This window comes from Empidonax traillii, unplaced genomic scaffold (genome assembly GCF_003031625.1).
Source record: "Empidonax traillii isolate 1590-97213 ecotype Southwest subspecies unplaced genomic scaffold, ASM303162v1 scaffold1344:size197939, whole genome shotgun sequence".
NCBI classification, from domain to species: domain Eukaryota; kingdom Metazoa; phylum Chordata; class Aves; order Passeriformes; family Tyrannidae; genus Empidonax; species Empidonax traillii.
The window spans coordinates 153,579-173,590 of NW_020956537.1; positions in this window are offsets into that span (position 1 = coordinate 153,579).

A 20,012-nucleotide genomic window follows, 5' to 3' on the forward strand; every position below is an offset into this window, starting at 1 on the left:
GTGGTTGTAATCCGTCTTTTAGACAGGGCAGAACCAGGATGCTCTCCAGAGAGATCTTCTTGGCTGTCCTCTACCTGACTGTCTGGGTCCAGGGTCTCATATCTATTCTTCAAGGGCACCCTGGGGGGTGATGGGGGTCGAGAGAGAGTTCTTTTACCTCTCCCATTAGGGACCTGTTTCCATTGTCCCCCATCAATTTGGTCTGCTCCATCTGCCTTAGGGCAGGAGGGGCAGGGCTTGGCTGTCTCTTGTTGGACTTCCTTAGGGTTCAAAAGGGTTTGACTCCATTCCCCATTGGAGCCCCTCCAAGGGTTCTGGGCCCTCTATCTTGTTTTGTCTACAATATATCTTATTATTACGGTTCAGGTACATGTCTCAAACAGGATGTCCTTGCTAAAATATATTGCCTTGAAAAGATGGTTAAACAGAAATTTATTGGAATGTTACACAAACTGTGAGAAAAGACTTCAGTAACTGTCTCAAGTGTATAAGGTGAAAGAAAATGATACAACTATATTAAAATATACAAAATGCCTAAAAATCTTTAGGTATCAATATCAAATGAGTAGTGAACGATCAACCAGTTGGTCAATAACTGACTTTTGAGAGTCTTTCATGACTGTATCTTGATAATAATTTCTACCCATGATAATCTTGTTAGTCTTAATCCCGCTATGTTCATCACTTGCAATATTGTTATGAGGCAAATGGTTAAATGACTTGAAAGGTGTCTTTTCCCTTTAGTCTTCTTAGCCTAAATCACTATGCTTGTTACTTGTAAAAATGTTGTATATAAGGGCAGTGGATAAATGCCTTGAAAGTTTGTTTCTTTTTTCAGTTAGTATAGGTATGCTCAAAACAATGGGAGGACTGTTGAGGAATACATCTGGTACAGGTAGCTTGGTTTGCAAGCTGCAGATTGAGATGAAGATTGAGCTCTGAGTGGGAGCCCAAGACAAGAGGCAGTGAACTGCCAACCCTCTGCATAAAAAAGGACACAAACACCAGGACTTGCCCTGATTAGACTGTGAGGGCATAAAAGTCCAGGGATTCCTTTGCTGGGGGTTCTTCCTCAGAGGCACCAGCTCAGGTTGTTTCTGTGTTACTGCTCAGTGAATAAATTGCTTTATGGAAACATCTGAGACTCTGCTATGGGAAACCTGGGGTCAAACCACTAAGGAAACCTGGGGTCAAACCACTAAGGAAACCTGGTCTGACTGTGTGTGAGTGGGGTGTGTAGGGAGTCAAGCGGGGCACCTGTTGGCTCACTGGAGCTGCCTGCTGTGAAGGGCAGTTAAAGTCTCTGATGTTAGGAGTGTGACTGCCAAAGAGTCTCGTGAATGGTCAGACTGGCAAGTTTCCTTAACACCCAAGGCATTCTATGATATAGGGGGAGGAAGAGGGCTTGCCCTCTTTTTCAAGAAGTGGATAGATTGTGTAGAGCTGTCTCTGAAGAGTAATCATGAGCAGGTCAAAAGCCTATGAATAAGAGAGACTGAGGCAACAAAGGGAACCTTGTGGTTGGTGTTTACTATGGGCTGCCTGACCAAGGGGATGAAGCCTTCTTGCTACAGCTACAGGACGTGCTCACAGGTTCTCATCCTTCTGGGGGTCTTCAACCACTCCTACATCTGCTGGAAAAGTAGCACAGTGAGGTGTAGGCAATCCAGAACGCTCTTGGAATGCATGGAGGATAACTTCTTGAGCCAGGTAATAGACAGCCCTACCAGAGGGGATGCAATACTGGATCTGATGGTCATCATCCTAAGTGAACTAATCAGAGATGTCAATATTGGGGGCAGCCCGGTCTGCAGAGATCACACACTGGTGGAGTTCACAGTCCTGAGGGGTATGGGTCAGGTGAAGAGTAAAGTCAGGACCCTGAATTTTAGGAAAGCAAACTTCCAGTTCTTTCAGGGATTAGTCAGTGGGATCCTCTGGGAAAGTGCCTGCAGGGACAAGGGAGAAAAACAGAACTGGCATATCTTAAAGGACACTTTCCATAGAGCACAAGAACTTTTGATCCCCATGTGAAAGTGTCATGGTTTTGCTGGTTCTTAGAAACTAAGCAGGAATTTTTCCATTCCCCCTGCCCACTGCTTGGAGGAGATGTTTAAATGGGCAGTTAAGTAACACAAAAGAAGTTACTGGTAAGGTCACATTCCTAGTTAATGGCCCTCAGAATCTTGTTTTTGGGGAAGGGTGAGGAGTTCCTTTTTATTTTTTTTCCTCTCATCTCATGGGAAATGGCAGGGAGGAGTTCAGTCGGCTGCTGGAGCTGGAACAAGGTCAGAGTAGGAGCTTGGAGTGGGTTTTGTTCTCAGCCTGGATGCCAGTTGTGGATTCTGCTTGGATTTTCATCAGAGAGGAACTGTTTCGAGAGGTTTCCCCCTTCTCTGTTCCCGTTTGTTTCTTTCTTGGCACGTCAAAGGGAGAGGGAAAAAACTATACGGTACAATTTGGCCAGCAGGACAGAGTGAGTTCCCTTTGGGAAGGACTGTTTTTTGTTGTTTTTTTTCTCTCCCTCCTCTCTCTCCCCCCTTTCCCTGGGGGGGCAGGGAAACACATTTTCGGTTTCTCCAATACACCCTGGAGGGTGTCTCCCCACATGGCAATGACCAGTGATCCAACAGCACTCCCTGCTGGTCAGCACAAAACACTGCAGACTCTGCATTTCCAGTGATCCAACAGTGCCTCCTGGTAACTGTGGTTAGAATTGTACTGAACTGAACTGTTTACCTTTTTCTTTGTTGGTTTATTAGTTTGTTTTGAAGGGGATTATTTGTGGGTATAGGAGTATTGTTTGGTTGTTTTACTTGTTTTCTTTCATTGTTTCTGCCAATATGAAGCAGGAGGGGTTAATCGGGACACTTTCGCTGTGGGCCCATGGGGGCCCCCTACCCCCCTGTACACTTGTAGTTTGCCGTAAGCTATATTTCGTAAGCTGCATTTTGCACAAGAAGACTCTGTCCTGTTCTGAGGGCATCAGACCTTAAAGGAACCACAACAAACACTGGGCAAAGAACCCCAGTCCCATAAATCTCATCCAGAGGAGCCAAGGTGACATCTCAATAGGTAAAATAGGCCCAAAGCCAAGGGTTTCTCTAAGGCTGAGCAATCAGAACACAGAAACAATAGAAAGAACGAAAGGTCCCCGAGGTGAAGTGAGGATGAGGATTAAAAAATAGCCCCCAGGATGAAGGTAAACAGGAACTCCCACCAAAATATTCCTCAAAATGGAAACCATGCCTCAATCTTCGCCCTAACTTCACCTGTTATGAATATTGTAATCAAATGATGCAATAATATGAATATGTAAAAGTTATGTTGTAATCATGATCAATACGTTGTATAAATTACCTGTTCTTACTGAATCACTTTGGAGTTTTTACCTGGCCTGAACGGGTAAATCTCCCCGGTGTCGTCGATAATCAATAAATACCTTGCTGCTTATGGACTTAAAACTCTGTCTCTGAGCAGTTCTACTCACCTGCCCCTTTTCTGGGCATCAATTACACATATATCGTTTAATAAAGGGCTGTTATTTTTCCTTTTTCCACACATTTTTCCCCCTCAGTTGTAACCTCCTTATTTCGGATTTACAGTTGCTTAGAGGGAGGAGTTTGAGTCTTCCTCATAACTCATCCTGAGCAAAACACCAGTGTCTCATTTAAACTGAGACAGAAAGAAAGTAAGAAAGGACAGCAAGAGACTGGAATTGCTGAGTTTGGACCTGCTGGTCAAATTAAAGGGCAAGAAAGAAATGCACAGGCAGTGGAAGCAGGGACAGGCATTACAGCAGGGGGGGGACACTCCCTGGTTGTGTAGGCATGACATCAGGAAGAACAAGTCACAGCTGAACTTGGCATGAGACTGATGCCTCAGAATTTTTAGGATTTTTAGCTTTTTGTAGATTTTAGAAGTAATTGTGTAGTAAATGTAGATTTTAATATAGTTGTATAATTTTACACACTTTAGAATTGTAGTTTTCACTTACCCAACCCTATTACCCTATTTCATATCAAATTTTCTAAATTCTTTACCTTGTTGTGATGGTTTTGGTCTAGACCTTCCTGGTGACCAGTTTGTAACCAAGGAAGTGGCCATGTACCCAGTATCGCATACGATTTTTACCTAAACCAGAGTATAAACACGTTGGAGATTAGAGACCTCGCTGTCTTCTCTTCCGACGAGGTTCGGGAACAGTGGGTCCTTGTGTTGGTCTCGCTTATCTAAGGCTGAGGCCTGCAGTGTCCACTGACCTGACATGTGGGGGTTCAGAGAGTGCTGGTCGTGTCTGCCAATCCTGCTTTTCTAAGGGACATGGTGAAACCTGTTTTCTTAGTTATTAGTATAATTCTTAAGTTTGATCATGTATACCTGTTCAGTGTCCCTTTTTGTTCCCTTTTGTCCCTTTTTTTCCCCTTTCCCTATCCCTTTGGGGGGTGTTTGGATTCCCTTTTACTGTGTACATTGCATCTTAACTGTGTATAACTGTAATATACGTAAATATATATATTTTTATATAAGTAGCTTGACGTGGGATTCTTTAATTTTTTAATTTTTTTTTTTTTTTTGCCCTAAGGGAAGAAGGGAGGGGGGAAGGGGGCTACTGCTGTGACTTTCGGGCATTTGGAAGGGAGCCAAGTCCGAACTATCACAGATTTTTTGGTGACCCGTACAGGGCGACTGCTTTGGTTATCCCGGTTTGTTTTGGAACAGTTACAGGGAAAACTGCCAAAAGAGGTTTGTTTATATAAACAAACCTATTGTTTAAGAACAGAGAGAAAGAATAATATAACTATGGTTATTCTAACTACTTGTTTCATTGTATTAGCTATATTTGTGCCAGTCTTGGGCTATCCTGTAGGGAAACGCCCAACTGGGGATGAATGGGAGGAGTATGTCCCTTTTTTTGATTGGGATGAATGGAAGGAGTATTTCACTTTCATCGATTTTGACATCAAAGGTCTGCAAAAGAAGATCCCCATGGTTACAATTGACTCCAATTTTTACTTAAATTGTTTAGTAGCAATCCTATTACTGGTGAAGGTGATGAAAGAGTTATTTAAAACTGGAAGAATGGTGTTGTGTTGCTTTCCGTGTTGTAGAAAAGGTCAGACCTCTAGAGGATTCTCTGGAACTTTGGGAAGGATCTTGGAAAGGCCAGTTTCTGGATGGCAAGGAGCATGAGTAAATTTTGGCAAACTGGTAGGGCGTGTGACACGTCCCATTATTTGGGACTTTACGCCAGAACAAGTGTCTAATCCTGACGAGATGGTACGTTGTTTAGCCGAAGGGCGTCTTTCATACGATGACCCATATACGCAGTTCCTTGCTTTATACTGGGGTCTAGCAACAGCTTATAGAACTGCCATAGATTACTATCAAAAGCCTAGGGCAGAGGCAGAAAGTCAAGCTATGTCGCCTGAAACAAATGATGCCCCTATTGAGTCCACAGACATCGGGATCCAGACTCAAGCTGAAATCAGCGCCGTCTCTGTTAAGTTGACTGAGTTTGGAACACAGACTCAACTCAAAGTCAGTGCTGTCTCTGTTGAGTTGACTGAGTGTGGAACACAAACTCAACCTGAAGTTAGCACTGTCTCTGTTAATTCAACTGAGCATGAAACACAGACCCAACCTGAAATCAACGTCATCTCTATTAAGTCGATTAAGTGTGGGACTCAGACTCAACTTGAAGTCAGCATGGTTTCTGCTAAATCTGTTGAAACTGGAGTCCAGACCGTAGATCTCATGGACACTGGAACTCAAACTACGACATCTAATGTAAAGGCTACGACGGAGATGAAGACCCAAATTACCAACCCGAGAATCACTGTTGCCCCCCTAACTAAGAAGATATGGATAAGGGATAATGCAGAAGCTACAGGCCTAGTTCCACAATTAAGGTATATAAATGTTGGGGCCTTAGCAGTTTTAAACGAATATGCTGAGTTCTTAAAAGGCCAGGAGTTGACCGTTAGACAAACAAGACCAAGTTTACGGTTACAAGAATGCAGAGGTCAGCAGAAAGCAATATGAGAAAAACGGTGATAACAGAAACTTTTCCCAGGAATGTGTGCTTTAAAGACCACCAATCGATGGACTACCTGAGGCGCATGAACAATGTAGGCTAACCAATCATAATAGCATGCTGTGCTCGTGATCGCATGTCCAGGACTCGAAAGAATAAATATTGTGTGGCCTTTGGGTAATAAAACGGAATTGAATCTGCATCTTATAGATGTGTTGTTCTTTCCCGCTCGCGTGAAAGCCCGCGGCATATAAAAGGAGAAGAAGAGGAGGAATAAAAAGAAGAAGAAGAGAAAGAAGAAGAAGAAGAAGAAGAAGAAAGAAGAAGAAGAAAGAAGAAGGAGTAAAGGGACTTGCCATCCCCATGGAACCTATCCCGTCCAGCTATGTAGTAGTGGAAGAATGGAAGGCTGCAAAAGAAGAAGAAGCAACAGCAAGAAAAGGAGTGTCCAAAAGAATTAGGAACGCGCCCAAAGGAAAAGAGAGTACACCTAAAGGAAGAAGCACAGATGGCCAATAAACCACCAAAGACAAGGCTGACACCCAAATATTCTCTTCTTGACTTTCCAGCAGAGAATACAGAAGAATGGTTGAGACCTTCATGCCAAAGTCTGAAGGACTACTCGCTACCTCCACCTCGTGGGCTTAGACAATGGAGTAGAAGTCTATCCCTGCTACATGCTCAGTCTCTGCCTCCACGTGAGAGAGGCAGAGAGAGAAAGCGTTTCCACGTAGAAGTGTCAGAAGGGAAGTGGAAATGGTTCCATATAGGAGAGACCCTTATTCTGGAACAGAAGTTGTGCAAATGAGTGAGGTACTGCGAATAATGACCCCAGTAAAACTCTGGGATCTACAATGGGATTACAACCGCCAACCTGGTGAACAAATTCTCACCTGGTTGGTACGATGCTGAGATAATGGAGCCAGAAGCCACTTGTTAGAGGGTCAAGAAGCACAACAACTAGGATCCCTCACTCAAAACCGTGAAATAGAACAAGAAATTGCAAGAGAGACATACAATCTCAGTCTCTGGCTCTGAATCCTCCATGCTGTGAGGGAAAAATATAATGGCCAGTCTCTTCGTGAACGAAGAACCGGGGAAGGTCTTTACACCTTCCAGCCTGCGCATTGGATTTTTTAGGTGAGACACAGTGTGCGCGGAACTAAGCCCACCCTTTAATCCTGAGGTTCATCTGCCGGGGCCAAGCACGCTTGGACGGTGGCAGCGAGGTCCTCAGGACGTAGATGGATTGACTTACAGGGCTAACGAGCTCCATCTGCCCGGGGAGGGGCCCCGACCGGGAATCGAACCCGGGTCTCTGCAGTGACAGTGCAGTGTCTTTTCCCCTAGACCACCGGGGGCTCCCGAGGGAAAAAATACCCATTTAAAGAATACTTAATGAGCTCTCCGAAAAAGTGGACGAGTGCAGAAGAAGGCGTCCAATACTTACGAAAATTAACTATACTGGAACTCATTTATTGCAACCCAGATTATTATGACTGTTTAGAACCAGAGAAGATTTCATGTACAGAACCGATGTGGAGGCAAGTAATTAGAAGTACCCCTGCATCATACCTAAACTGCTTAATAGCAGTATACAATCCAAAAACAGATAAACTGACTGTGAACATCATGTGTTCATGGATACGGACCATAGCAGAAAATTTGGAAAAGTCCTCTGATGCCCAACACCGACCAACCCATCCTAGGGAAGCAATGGAGAGGTCCTATGAATATTTTAAATATGAAGACGACTATAAGGATAGAGATGATAGAGTCTATATAGACTACAGAGACTATAGAGACAGACCAATAAAATGGTTTCAACCACGATTTAGACCTCGATCTTGTTCCCGGCCTCATTCACAGTCTCCTTTCTTAGCACACAGAAGGAGAGGAAACCCCAGACGTAAATCACATAATCAACTGTGGTCCTATCTGCTCAGCAAGGGAGAAAACATGAAGAAGTGGGATGGCGAACCCACTTCCAAACTCAAGACCAAAGTAAGAGAGTTACAACAAAAGGAAAACAACAAAAAGCTTGTCTACGTGGTTGATGCAGATGCTCTGCAACCTCTGAAACACAAAAAGATGGAAGTCCACTTTGACAATAACAAGAAAGCCTCTAAAAGGGCAGAGTCAAAGTCGGATGATGAATACTCTGATCAAGACCAATAGAGGGGCCCTGCCTTCTGCCAGGAGAAGGATAGGGACCAGGAAGATAATAGGGTTTACTGGGTTGTGTGAGTTCAATGGCCTGGCACATCGGATCCTCAGAAATACCGGGCTTTGGTGGATACTGGTGCCCAGTGTACTTTAATGCCATCGGAGCATAAGAGTATGGAGGTTGTTTCTATTTCTGGAGTGACTGGAGGGTCTCAAGAATTGTCAGTGGTAGAGGTCGATATGAGCTTGACAGGAGACCAATGGCAAAAACATTCCATTTTGACAGGGTCAGAAGCCCCTTGCATTCTTGGTATGGGCTACCTAAAAAGAGGATACTTCAAGGACCTGAAGGGGCACCGATGAACTTTTGGTGTAACCATGGTGATTGAAGAGAAGTCCAAGCAATTGTCTGCCCTATCTGGCCTCTCAGAAAACCCTTCCGTTGTGGGACTACTCTGAGTCAAAAATCAGCAAGTGCCTATAGCCACTGCAACTGTACACAGGCGACAGTACAAGACAAACTGAGATGCTATGATCCCCATTCACAAGATAATCAGGAAGTTAGAGAGTCAAGGGGTGGTCAGCAAAACACACTCACCCTTCAATAGCCCTATCTGACCTGTACGTAAATCCGATGGAGAATGGAGGCTGACAGTGGACTATCGTGGCTTGAATGAAGTCACGTCACCATTGAGTGCTGCTGTACCAGACACGTTGGAACTCCAGTACGAGCTGGAGTCCAAGACAGCGAAGTGGTACGCCACTATTGATATTGCTAATGCATTTTTCTCCATTCCCTTGGCAACAGAGTGCAGGTCAAAGTTTACTTTCACCTGGAGGGATGTGCAGTACACCTGGAATCGACTGCCCCAGGGGTGGAAGCACAGTCCAACCATTTGCCATGGGCTGATCCAGGCCACCCTAGAGAAGGGTAAGGCCCCAGAGCACCTGCAGTACATCGATGACATCATCGTATGGGGGGACACAGCAAAAGAAGTTTTTGAAAAAAGACAAAAGATCATACAGATTCTCCTTGAGACTGATTTCGCCATCAAGAGAAATAAAGTCAAGAGACCTGCCAGAGAAATCCAGTTCCTAGGGGTAAAATGGCAAGATGGACGCCGACAGATTCCAACAGACATCATCAATAAGATCATAGCAATGACTCCGCCGACAAACAAGAAAGAAACCCAAGCTTTTCTGGGAGTCATAGGCTCCTGGAGGATGCACATCCCTGAGTACAGTCAAATTGTAACCCCTCTTTACTTTGTGACCCGTAAAAAGAACAACTTCCAATGGGGTCCTGAACAACAACAAGCTTTCAGGCAAATCAAGTAAGAGATTGCACATACCGTGGCTCTTGGGCCAGTCAGGACAGGACCAGATGTAAAGAATGTACTTTACTCTGCAGCTGGAGATAAAGGTCCCTCCTGGAGCCTCTGGCAAAAAGTGCCTGGCGAGACGCGAGGGCGACCACTTGGTTTGTGGAGCCGAAGCTACAGAAGTTCTGAGGTCAATTACACCCCTTTGGAAAAAGAAATCTTAGCGGCATATGAAGGCATACAAGCAACCTCAGAAGTGATTGGTACCAAAACACAGCTCTTCCTGGCACCCCAATTGCCAGTGCTGAGCTGGATGTTCAAGGATAAGGTGCCCTCTACGCATCATGCCACCGATGCCACATGGAGCAAGTGGATGGCTTTGATTACACAACGTGTCCTAATGGGAAACTCAAATCGCCCCGGAATTTTGGAAATTATAACCAATTGACCTGAAGATAGAAACTTCAGTCTGGCAGATAAAGAAGAAGAAGAGCCAATGAGTCGAACTGAAGAAGCTCCGTCATATAATCAGCTGCCAGATGAAGAGACACGCTATGCCCTTTTCACTGACGGTTCTTGCCGCATTGTAGGAAGGAGCTGGAAGTGGAAAACAGCTGTGTGGAGTCCCACCCAACGGGTGGCAGAAGCCACTGAAGGTAAAGGCGAATCGAGTCAGTTTGCAGAACTCAAAGCTGTCCAATTGGTCCCAGACATTGCAGAAAGAAAAGGATGGTCAAAGTTCTACCTATACACCGATTCGTGGATGATAGCCAATGCCCTATGGGGATGGTTAGACTGGTGGAAGAAAATGAACTGGACACGTAGAGGAAAACCCATCTGGGTTGCTGATTTGTGGCAAGACATTGCTGCCAGAGTGAAAAAACTGAATATGAGAGTCCGCCATATAGATACCCATGTGCCCAAGGATCGAACTAATGAGGAACACGCTCATAACAGGTAGACCGTGCTGCACAAGTCGAAGTGTCACAAATAGACCAAGACTGTCAGCAAAAGGGAGAATGGTTACTAGCTCGATAGGCCCATGATGCTTCAGGTCATCAAGGCCAAGATACCACCTATAGATGGGCACGAGACTGAGGGGTGGATTTGACCATGGACACTATTTCCCAGGTTATCCATGACTGTGAAACCTGTACTGCCATTAAACAGACCAAAAGGTTGAAGCCCCTATGGTATGGTGGACACTGGGACAAGTATAGATACGGAGAAGCATGACAGGTTTATTACATCACATTGCCACAGACCTGCCAAGGTAAACACTATGTGCTTACCATGGTGAAAGCAACTACTGGATGGTTAGAGACATATTCAGTACCACATGCAACAGCCACGAATACCATTCTGGGTCTTGAGAAGCAGGTCCTGTGGAAACATGGTACTCCAGAATGCATTGAGTCAGACAACGAGACTCATTTCAAGAATAATCTGGTGGCCACTTGGGCACGGGAGCATAGTATTGAATGGGTATATCACATTCCATATCATACACCCTCTTCTGGAAAAGTTGAAAGGTGTAATGGACTGTAAAAACAACTCTGAAGGCACTAGGTGGGGGAACTTTCAAGAACTGGGATAAACACTTAGCCAAGGCCACCTGGCTAGTTAACACTAGAGGCTCTGTCAATTGAGTTGGTCCTACCCAAGCAGAATCCCTCCACACTGTAGATGGAGACAAAGTTCCAGCAATCCATCTGAAAGGTATGTTAGGGAAGGCTGTTTGAATTACTCCTCCCTCAGGCCAAGACAAACCCATTTGTGGGATTGTTTTTGCTCAAGGGCCCAGAAATATCTGGTGGGTAATGAGAAAGGATGGAGAGATCCGATGTGTGCCTCAAAGAAACTTAACCTTGGGGAAAGACTAATCATGTGCTTTGAGTTGTGTTTTGCAGGAAACCAGTCACCAGATGAGAAAGATCTGAATAGTTGATGCTGGTATCCAGTGATAAACCAACCCAGACCAGAGAACCAGCCCTAAAAACAGAACTGTAATTGTCACCAAAAGGTCAAGTATCCGAACCAAACTAATCCTGATACTGATTCTTCTACAACAAGATGAATGCTCTAAAGAATGAACAAGGGCTTTATACATATATGTATATGTGTATATATGCGCGGGATATAAGCGAACACGAAATATAGGTGTTACGTAAAAATAGTATGGAATAAGGGGTGGAAAATGTGATGGTTTTGGTCTAGGCCTTCCTGGTGACCAGTTTGTAACCAAGGAAATGGCAGTGTTCCCAGTATTCCCTACGATTTTTTACCTAAAAGAGAGTATAAACACGTTGGAGATTAGAGACCTCGCTCTCTTCTCTTCCGACGAGGTTTGGGAACAGTGGGTCCTTGCGTTGGTCTCGCTTATCTAAGGCTGAGGCCTGCAGTGTCCACTGACCTGCCATGTGGGGGTTCAGAGAGTGCTGGTCGTGTCTGCCAATCCTGCTTTTCTAAGGGACGTGGTGAAATCTGTTTTGTTAGTTATTAGTATAACTCTTAAGTTTGATTGTGTATACCTGTTCAGTGTCCCTTTTTGTTCCTTTTTTTCCCCTTTCCCTATCCCTTTGGGGGGTGTTTGGATTCCCTTTTACTGTGTACATTGCATCTTAACTGTGTATAACTGTAATATACATAAATATATATATTTTTATATAAGTAGCTTGACTTTGGATGCTTTAATTTTTTTATAGTTTTTTTTCTTTGCCCTAAGGGAAGAAGGGAGGGGGGAAGGGGGCTACTGCTGTGACTTTCGGGCATTTGGCAGGGAGCCAAGTCTGAACTATCACACTTTTTTAGACTCCTTTTCAAGGTAGAATTGTAGAAAACACCTCTGTTTAAGAACATTTGTACCCTAGGCCCGAACAACAAGATACCACCAATACACAAAGCGACCTTCAAACCCAGAACCTTGGAGGAGTTCCAAAAGACAGTACGTGCCATGAAGAAGATGAAGATGAGAAAGGACAGGGGGTCTTCAACCCCCGACTCAATTTCCGAAGAGGTGTGCAGGGACAGAACTGGGGAGGATCTGGGGGTGAATAGTTCTGGGATTGGATGGACAATACTATAAAATTGTAGAACCACTATCTGAGTGTGTGTGCGTCTTTTCTGTGCTCCTGTGGGCCAGGAGGCCATCATTAAAGACCTGCTCTTCTTATCTCTATACTAAATTGGCCTGGAGTTTTTTTTTGCTCTGCGATCTTTAAAGCAACAGACTCAAAGAATAATAATTAGAAGGGTTTCTATAGGTATGCCAGTTAGGAAAGGAAGATCAAAGACAGTGTACTCTCCCTGATAGATCAAAGACAGTGTAGTCCCCCTGATAAACAAGGCTGGCAAATTGGTAACAATGGATGAGGAGAAGGTTGAGAAACTCAACAGCTTTTTTGCCACAGTCTTCAACGGCAACTTCTCTTCCCACACCTCTAGAGTGGATGAACTGCACGACAGGGACTGGGAGAGCAAAGTCTCTCCTACTGTAAGAGAAGATCAGGTTTGTGACCATCTGAGGGACCTGAACAACCATAAGTCTATGGGACCAGATGAGATGCATCCCAGAGTCCTAAGGGAATTGGCTGATGTAGCTGCCAAGCCACTCCCCATGATATTTGAAAAGTCATGGCAGTCAGGTGACTGGAAGAAGGGAAACACTGTACCCGTTTTTAAAAAGGGTAGAAAGGAGGACCCTGGGAACTACTGACCTGTCAGCTTCATCTCTGTGCCTGGGAAGATCATGGAACAGATCCTTCTAGAAGCTATGCTAAGGCACATATAGGACAGGGAGGTGATTTGACACAACCAGCATGGCTTCACCAAGGGCACTTTCCAAAGGGATATTGTTGCAATATTATTAATATAATAAATAAAGGGTCCTAGGGACCGGAGAGACACCAATGTGGTGTGTAGCAAAAGAAATCCTTTACTGAAAGAGACAAAAGCTTAAATAGTAGTTTCAAATGGTAACATGTCATAACGTGACTTTCTTAGTCAATCCTAAACAATCATTCTACTGCACATGTGTAATAGAGTATTTTAAGGACTACAACTCCCAGGATGCCTTACTGGCACCTTTCCTATAACCCGAAATGCCATAGGATATTAAGCACATAGATTGATAAAAGAATAAATAATAGTATTGTTCATATGGAAGCAGGGATTAAGTATGGGATTCCAACCTAGCCTGCAACAGCAGTATTGCTGACCAATATTGCATTCCAAACTTTGAATCAGAGTCCCAAATCACAAAAGTGGCTTGAAAATATATATAACCATCTGTGGTTATTCTTATTTGCCTTTTGGATTTGAAGTCCTTTTTCAGATACTATGTTTACACTGACTTCATATCTGCAAGCTTCTCTTGAGAGTTAGGAGGGATATAAACTTGAATTTTTTATTAAAAAAAATTAATGTGGAAGTTCACATACAAACATCTGAGTCTTCAAGGACATCTCCAAATAGCAGGACATTTTTTATGAACTCATAAGAGTTATAGCTGCTACTCCAAAACCAGCACTTCAGTATTTGGTCAGAAGTGAGGACTGCAGACTTTCTCCTCTCATCTTTATAGTTCACTGAATATGGTCAGCTTGAAGAAAATTATAATAAAAAATCCACTGTCAGTGAACTCTTTGGCCCCTACAAAAAGGTGAATAAAAGATCCAAAAGAATAAAAATGCCTCTAATTTCCTCTCCATCATGGTACCTTCACACATCAGTTCTGTAGTATTTAGACTGTTCTGTGAGACTTCTTTATACCTTGAAAATGAAGGATCCTTAGTTCTATGGAGAATTCTGATATGTTGACATTTTTATGTCTGATGCCCAGCCAGTCCCCAAGCAGCAATCAGCCCTTCCCAGTCAAGTCTCCCCAGTTTATATACTGCACATGATGTTCTATGGTATGATATGAAATATCCCTTTGGCTAGTTTGGGTCAGCTTTCCAATATATGCTCCCTCACAGCTTCTTGTGCACCTGCTTGCTGACAGAGCATGGGAAACTGACTTGGGGTAAGCATTACTTAGCAACAACTAAAATATCAGTGTGTTATCAACATTATTCTCTTAGTAAATGCAAAACACAGCACTGTATAAGCTATTAGGAAGAAAATTAACTCTATCCCAGCCAAAACCAGGACACAAGGATGATAGTTCATCTAGCTTTGTGGTGTCAACAACGTTAAATCAGCCTATGCCCTGCATCAAAACTCCTTCCAAAAAAAAAAAAAAAAGAAAAAAAATCAATTTCTATTCTTTGCCTGAAATGGAGTAAAAAAACTCCAGCAATGCCCTATTTGCAAAGCTATCAGTGGTGAATGGAGAGTGAGATGTCATATTACTTTTGGTGTTGAATAATGCTGAAACCAGTTTGACTTATCAATCCCAAAGTTAAACATCCTGATAGTGAGGTGAAGATGTGGCAGATGTGGTAAAGTACCTGATAAAGCAACAAACAAGTGAAACTTATCTAAAAATACTGAGCTGGCACAGCTGGTCGAGAAACATATGTTGATCAACTTATACTATGTGGCATAGCAAGGGGTCACGGACCCAGCAGGGTAGGGAAAAAGAGATATGGACTCAGCAGGGAGAGAAACTGAGAAACTTTACTGAATCATAGAATCATAGAATTAACTGGGTTGGAAGAGACTTCCAAGATCATCAAGTCCAACCCTTGATTCAACCCCACTGTGATTACCAGATCATGGCACTCAGTGCCACATCCAGTCTCATCTTAAAAACATCCAGGGACGGTGAATCTACCACCTCTCTGGGCAGGCCATTCCAATGCCTGATCACTCTCTCTGTAAAGAACTTCTTTCTAATATCCAACCTAAACCTCCCCTGGCAGAGCTTAAGCCCATGCCCTCTTGTCCTACTGTTGATTGCCTGGGAGAAGAGACCAACCCCCACCTGGCTACAACCTCCTTTCAGGTATTTGTAGAGAGTGATGAGGTCTCCCCTGAACCTTCTCTTCTCCAGGCTAAACAACCCCTGCTCCCTCAGCCTCTCCTCATAGGACTTGTGTTCAAGTCCCTTCACCAGCCTCGTTGCTCTTCTCTGGACCTGCTCCAGAATCTCAGTATCCTTCCTGAACTGAGGGGCCCAGAACTGCACACAATACTCAAGGTGTGGTTGAGTACAGGGGAAGGATCACTTCCCTGCTCCTGCTGGCCACACTGTTCTTGATGCAGGCCAGGATGCCATTGGCCTTCTTGGCCACCTGGGCACACTGCTGGCTCATGTTTAGCTTCCTGTCAATCAGCACCCCCAGGTCCCTTTCCACCTGGCTGCTCTCCAGCCACTCTCTGCCCAGCCTGTAACGCTGCAGTGGGTTGTTGTGGCCAAAGTGCAGGACCCGGCACTTGGTCTTGTTGAACCTCATCCCATTGAAATCAGCCCAACTCTCCAGCCTATCCAGGTCCCTCTGCAGAGCCCTCCTGCCTTCCAGTAGGTTGACACTCCCTCCCAGCTTGGTGTCATCTGCAAATTTGCTAAAGATGGACTCAATCCCCTCATCTAAATCATCGATTAAGATATTAAACAGGACTGGGCGCAGCACTGATCCCTGGGGGACACCACTAGTGACTAGGGACACAACCCTTTTATAAGCTTTCACAAACATGAAAAAATTCCTTATAAGGCAAAACTTTCTTCTAAGGCAAAACCTGTGACTGCAGCATCTGATTGGCTGCTGTTCTTACCTGGAGACCTGGCAGGCTTTCGGGCTAGCAACTACTAGCAGCTCCATTCCTGTAATTAGTTGCTCTGTACTCTGTTTAGCCCAAAGCCTGCTGTTAAGGTCTGACTCTTTCCAGGTCTTCAACCTGTGTTAATTCCCACAATTCTCCTTTTTTAATTATTTTTAAAGACTTGTTTTATCTATGAAACATTATAAACATTTAAAAAACTATAGTATAAAATTATACAGGCAAATCAGTCTTAACTGCAATTAACTGTTTAACTCACATCCCTTAACCCAAAAAGGTTGAGCCTTCCATCAGGCAAATAAAGAACCCAGATATCTCTTATTGTTCCTTATCCCACCAAAGGGTTTTGTGTTGTGCCTTGGTGCTTTTGGGGTTTATCATTTGTCATCTGTCATTTGTCATCTGTCTTTTGTCAGCTGGCTCTCCAGTCAGGCAAGTCCTGAATCACATGGATGGCTGTGGTAATGCTGGTTTGATCAATCTTGTACTCACTCTTCTTGGACTAGAACCTGTACAAATACAAGTATACCTTCTCCCCCATGTTATTATGGAAAAGGGTTTTTCCCTTTGTTTTGCAAGGTTTTTTAATTATTTTCTTAAGGTTTCCAGCAATTTAATTTATTTTTTTTTATATGTAGCAGGTTTTGGCAACACACTCATATGGGGTTAGCCCCTAACTCCCCCTTTTTTGTTTTTGCAGCATAAGAGAATAATTGTATTTTTATTTGATGCATTATGGATGTAAAGTGTTCTTGAATTCACACAGACGTACACATACATACATTTTTTCTTCATTCATTTAGACAGCCATCACATACATACTTCATACACACTTTTGAAATCTTTATTCTGTTTTTGCCTTTTGGAAAAATCATGAGAAAGGTGAGCTTGTGCAAATTGGTCTGGTTTGTGCATTGCCTCTGATTGTGGAATACTTATCTGTCTTGTGAAATCTGCAAGGGCTCTCTGAAAGACAAAGAACTGATTAGTTGCAAGTCAAATAGTGTCAAGTTTAGCAGCATTTAATAACCATAGTTATAATTTCTACAGTTGTGGTGACTGTTTTCCCTTCTATGATAATTAGCGTGCATGCATTCTGCGGCATTCGCTCTGCTAGAAAACCATAGGGCTAAAAAGTGGAACAAAAGCAAACAGGTTAACAGGCAAGTAAGCAGTCTGTGTGGTTCAAGAGCAGTCTCTGTTTCAGGGGCAAGTTGTAGATGTTATCTCTTTGGTTTTCTCTAGCAGTTTGAAAAAGGGATGTCCTCTGCTATTTTAAGTCCAACTGCTAAAGCTGCATGGTTTGCTTTTTGCTTGTTTCTTGTTCTGATTCTGCTGTAACCAAAATGTCCTGTTACAGTGCCAATACTGTCCAGTGATATTTCCTACAAGGTTCTGTATTAAAAGCAGTTTTTAAGATCAGTGTGTCCATGTTTCCTTTTGAATTGCAAACACTTCTCAGCAGCTTGAAAAAGGGGTACCCCCTTCCCCGAGTTCTGTTTGGAGTTTCTTGTGGGGCGAGCGGTTGCCATAGAGACCATTTAGATCAACCTTGGTTTGCATATCCACTCTCTCATAGCAACGCGGAGAGACTCTCAGCTCCTGCCCCCCCCCCCCCCCCCCCCTTCTGAGTGTTTTTTTGTTTAGCAATCTTGCTTTTATACGGGTAAAAAGCAATCTCTGCGGTTTGCATTTGAAACTCAGCAACTTGTGCTGCATTAGAAGCTACCAACCCCCAATCATCATTCATCATTGTATGTCTAACATCTTCAATAAAGGCACACAGCATACCTTCCCAAAGTAGATCCCAACCAGGCAAAACCTGATCCAGGAGAGCTTTTAAAACTGTTGCATTCCCGGTGCGACTCACTTCCCTGTGCTGTTATTTTTTCTTTCTCCATACTTCCTCAATTGGAGTCTCTTAATTTCAGATTTACAATTGCTTAGAGGGAGGAGTTTGGTCTTCCTCATAACTCATCCTCCTTAGCAAAACACTTCAGTCTCATTAAACTGAGACATAATTGGTGCCCAACGTGGAGCCCAAAGAGAGGAAAGGTGGAAAAGGAATAACTGCCCTTGTGTGATTTACATGAGTTTTGAACCTGTAGGCACCATGATGCTTGATGTTGTTGCTTTCCTCTGGCACATAACCATGCCAAGATATCTGTCCCATCTGTCGATGTGTTTCAGCTCAGATATTAAGATCCTCCTTGCGATAAGTACCTTCGAGTTTGTGCACTGGGTTTATGACATGGTGTCATAAGTTTACTTACTCTAAAGAAAAAAAAGAAACTAAGCAGGGAATTTTTTTCCCCCCTACCCCACTGTAAAAAGAAAGATGTTGAATGGGGTAGGTTAGTTTGCCTTGGGTGATTGACCCACACAAAAGAACTAGCCATCAGATCCACATTCCAAATTGATGGCCCTCAAAAGTCTGTTGGGAGGGGTGAGGAGTGGTTTTTTCCTTTCTTTTCCCTCTCCTGGGAAACGGGACACATTTCTCTTTTTTTGCCTTAACTGAGGCAAGGTGTGGGTTGGAAAAACTCCAAGGTTGCTTTGTTCTCAGCCTGGCCATTTGGCTGTTTTCTGGCCCCGATTTGCCTGCACCTTGTTTCTGCCCCCAGCCCAGACCTGTTTGGACTTCATCGGAGACAAACTATTTGGGAAGGAGGTCACTCTTTTTCCCTCCTCTGCTCCTGTGTTTTGGCAGAGGTTTTTGTGCGCATCGACTAAAACGGGGAAGTCACACAGTTAACCGCAGACAGGGTAAGTTCTCTAGGGAAGAACTCCTTTTCTCCTCTTTCCCCTTGGTGTGGGAGGGAAGATCTCAATTTTTGGCTCCTCCTGCACACCAGGGCCCTCACATGGTGACCACCAGAGCCCAAGAGTACCTCCTGCTGGCCACCACAGAGCAACTGCAGGCTCTGGTCTTCCAGCGATCCAACAGTGCCCCCTGCTGACTGTGGTTAAAATTGGGTCAAAAAAACAAAACCAGAACTGTTTACCTTTTCTTTTTGAAGGGGATTTTTAGGTATAGGATTATTGTTTGGTTGGGGTTTTTTGTGTTCTTTCATTGTTCTGCCAATACACATATATCTGTTGGAGACCTAGCAAGTGTTAGGTCTGAGAAGCAAGGAGTAGCTCCCCAGCAAGAGGCCTCAGAGATAACTCTGGAATCCAGTAAATGACCTTGGACACTGTGAAAGTGATAGAAGAAGCTGGGCAGATATCAAAAGTGAACTGTATTAGGGTAGAGTGGACTCAGGCAAATGGCACCTGAACTGGGACACGAGCCTGATTTCTAATATTTAGGAACAGACCCATGAAGGTCCCGTCTGGCTTGGTGGCAGGGGTTACAGATCTCCTGCTTCATTCACGTCCCACAACCGAACTGGAAAGAAGGCACCTTTGTCCCTTGCTGCTGGTATGGGGAAGTGAGTGGCTGTGAATGGTTTAAACTTAGTTAAAATTGGAAGAAATTCATAATAATGGGGTTGAATATGTCTTCCAAGCAAAAAGATGTTTATGAATTTATGAGACCCTTACTCAAGGAACATGAGTCAAAGGTAGACTACCTACCACTACAAAATTTGCTCCTTTGGGCTCAGAAAAACCAACCAGGTTTGTCTATAAAAAATGTTTTTGATGCTTTGGAATGGGACAGCATAGGAGTTAATCTCGGGGATGTCGCTATGAAGGGGCTTGTATTTTAAAAGTGTGACGTACAGTCTATGAGACTCTAAAAGATAAATCTGTTAAAAAAC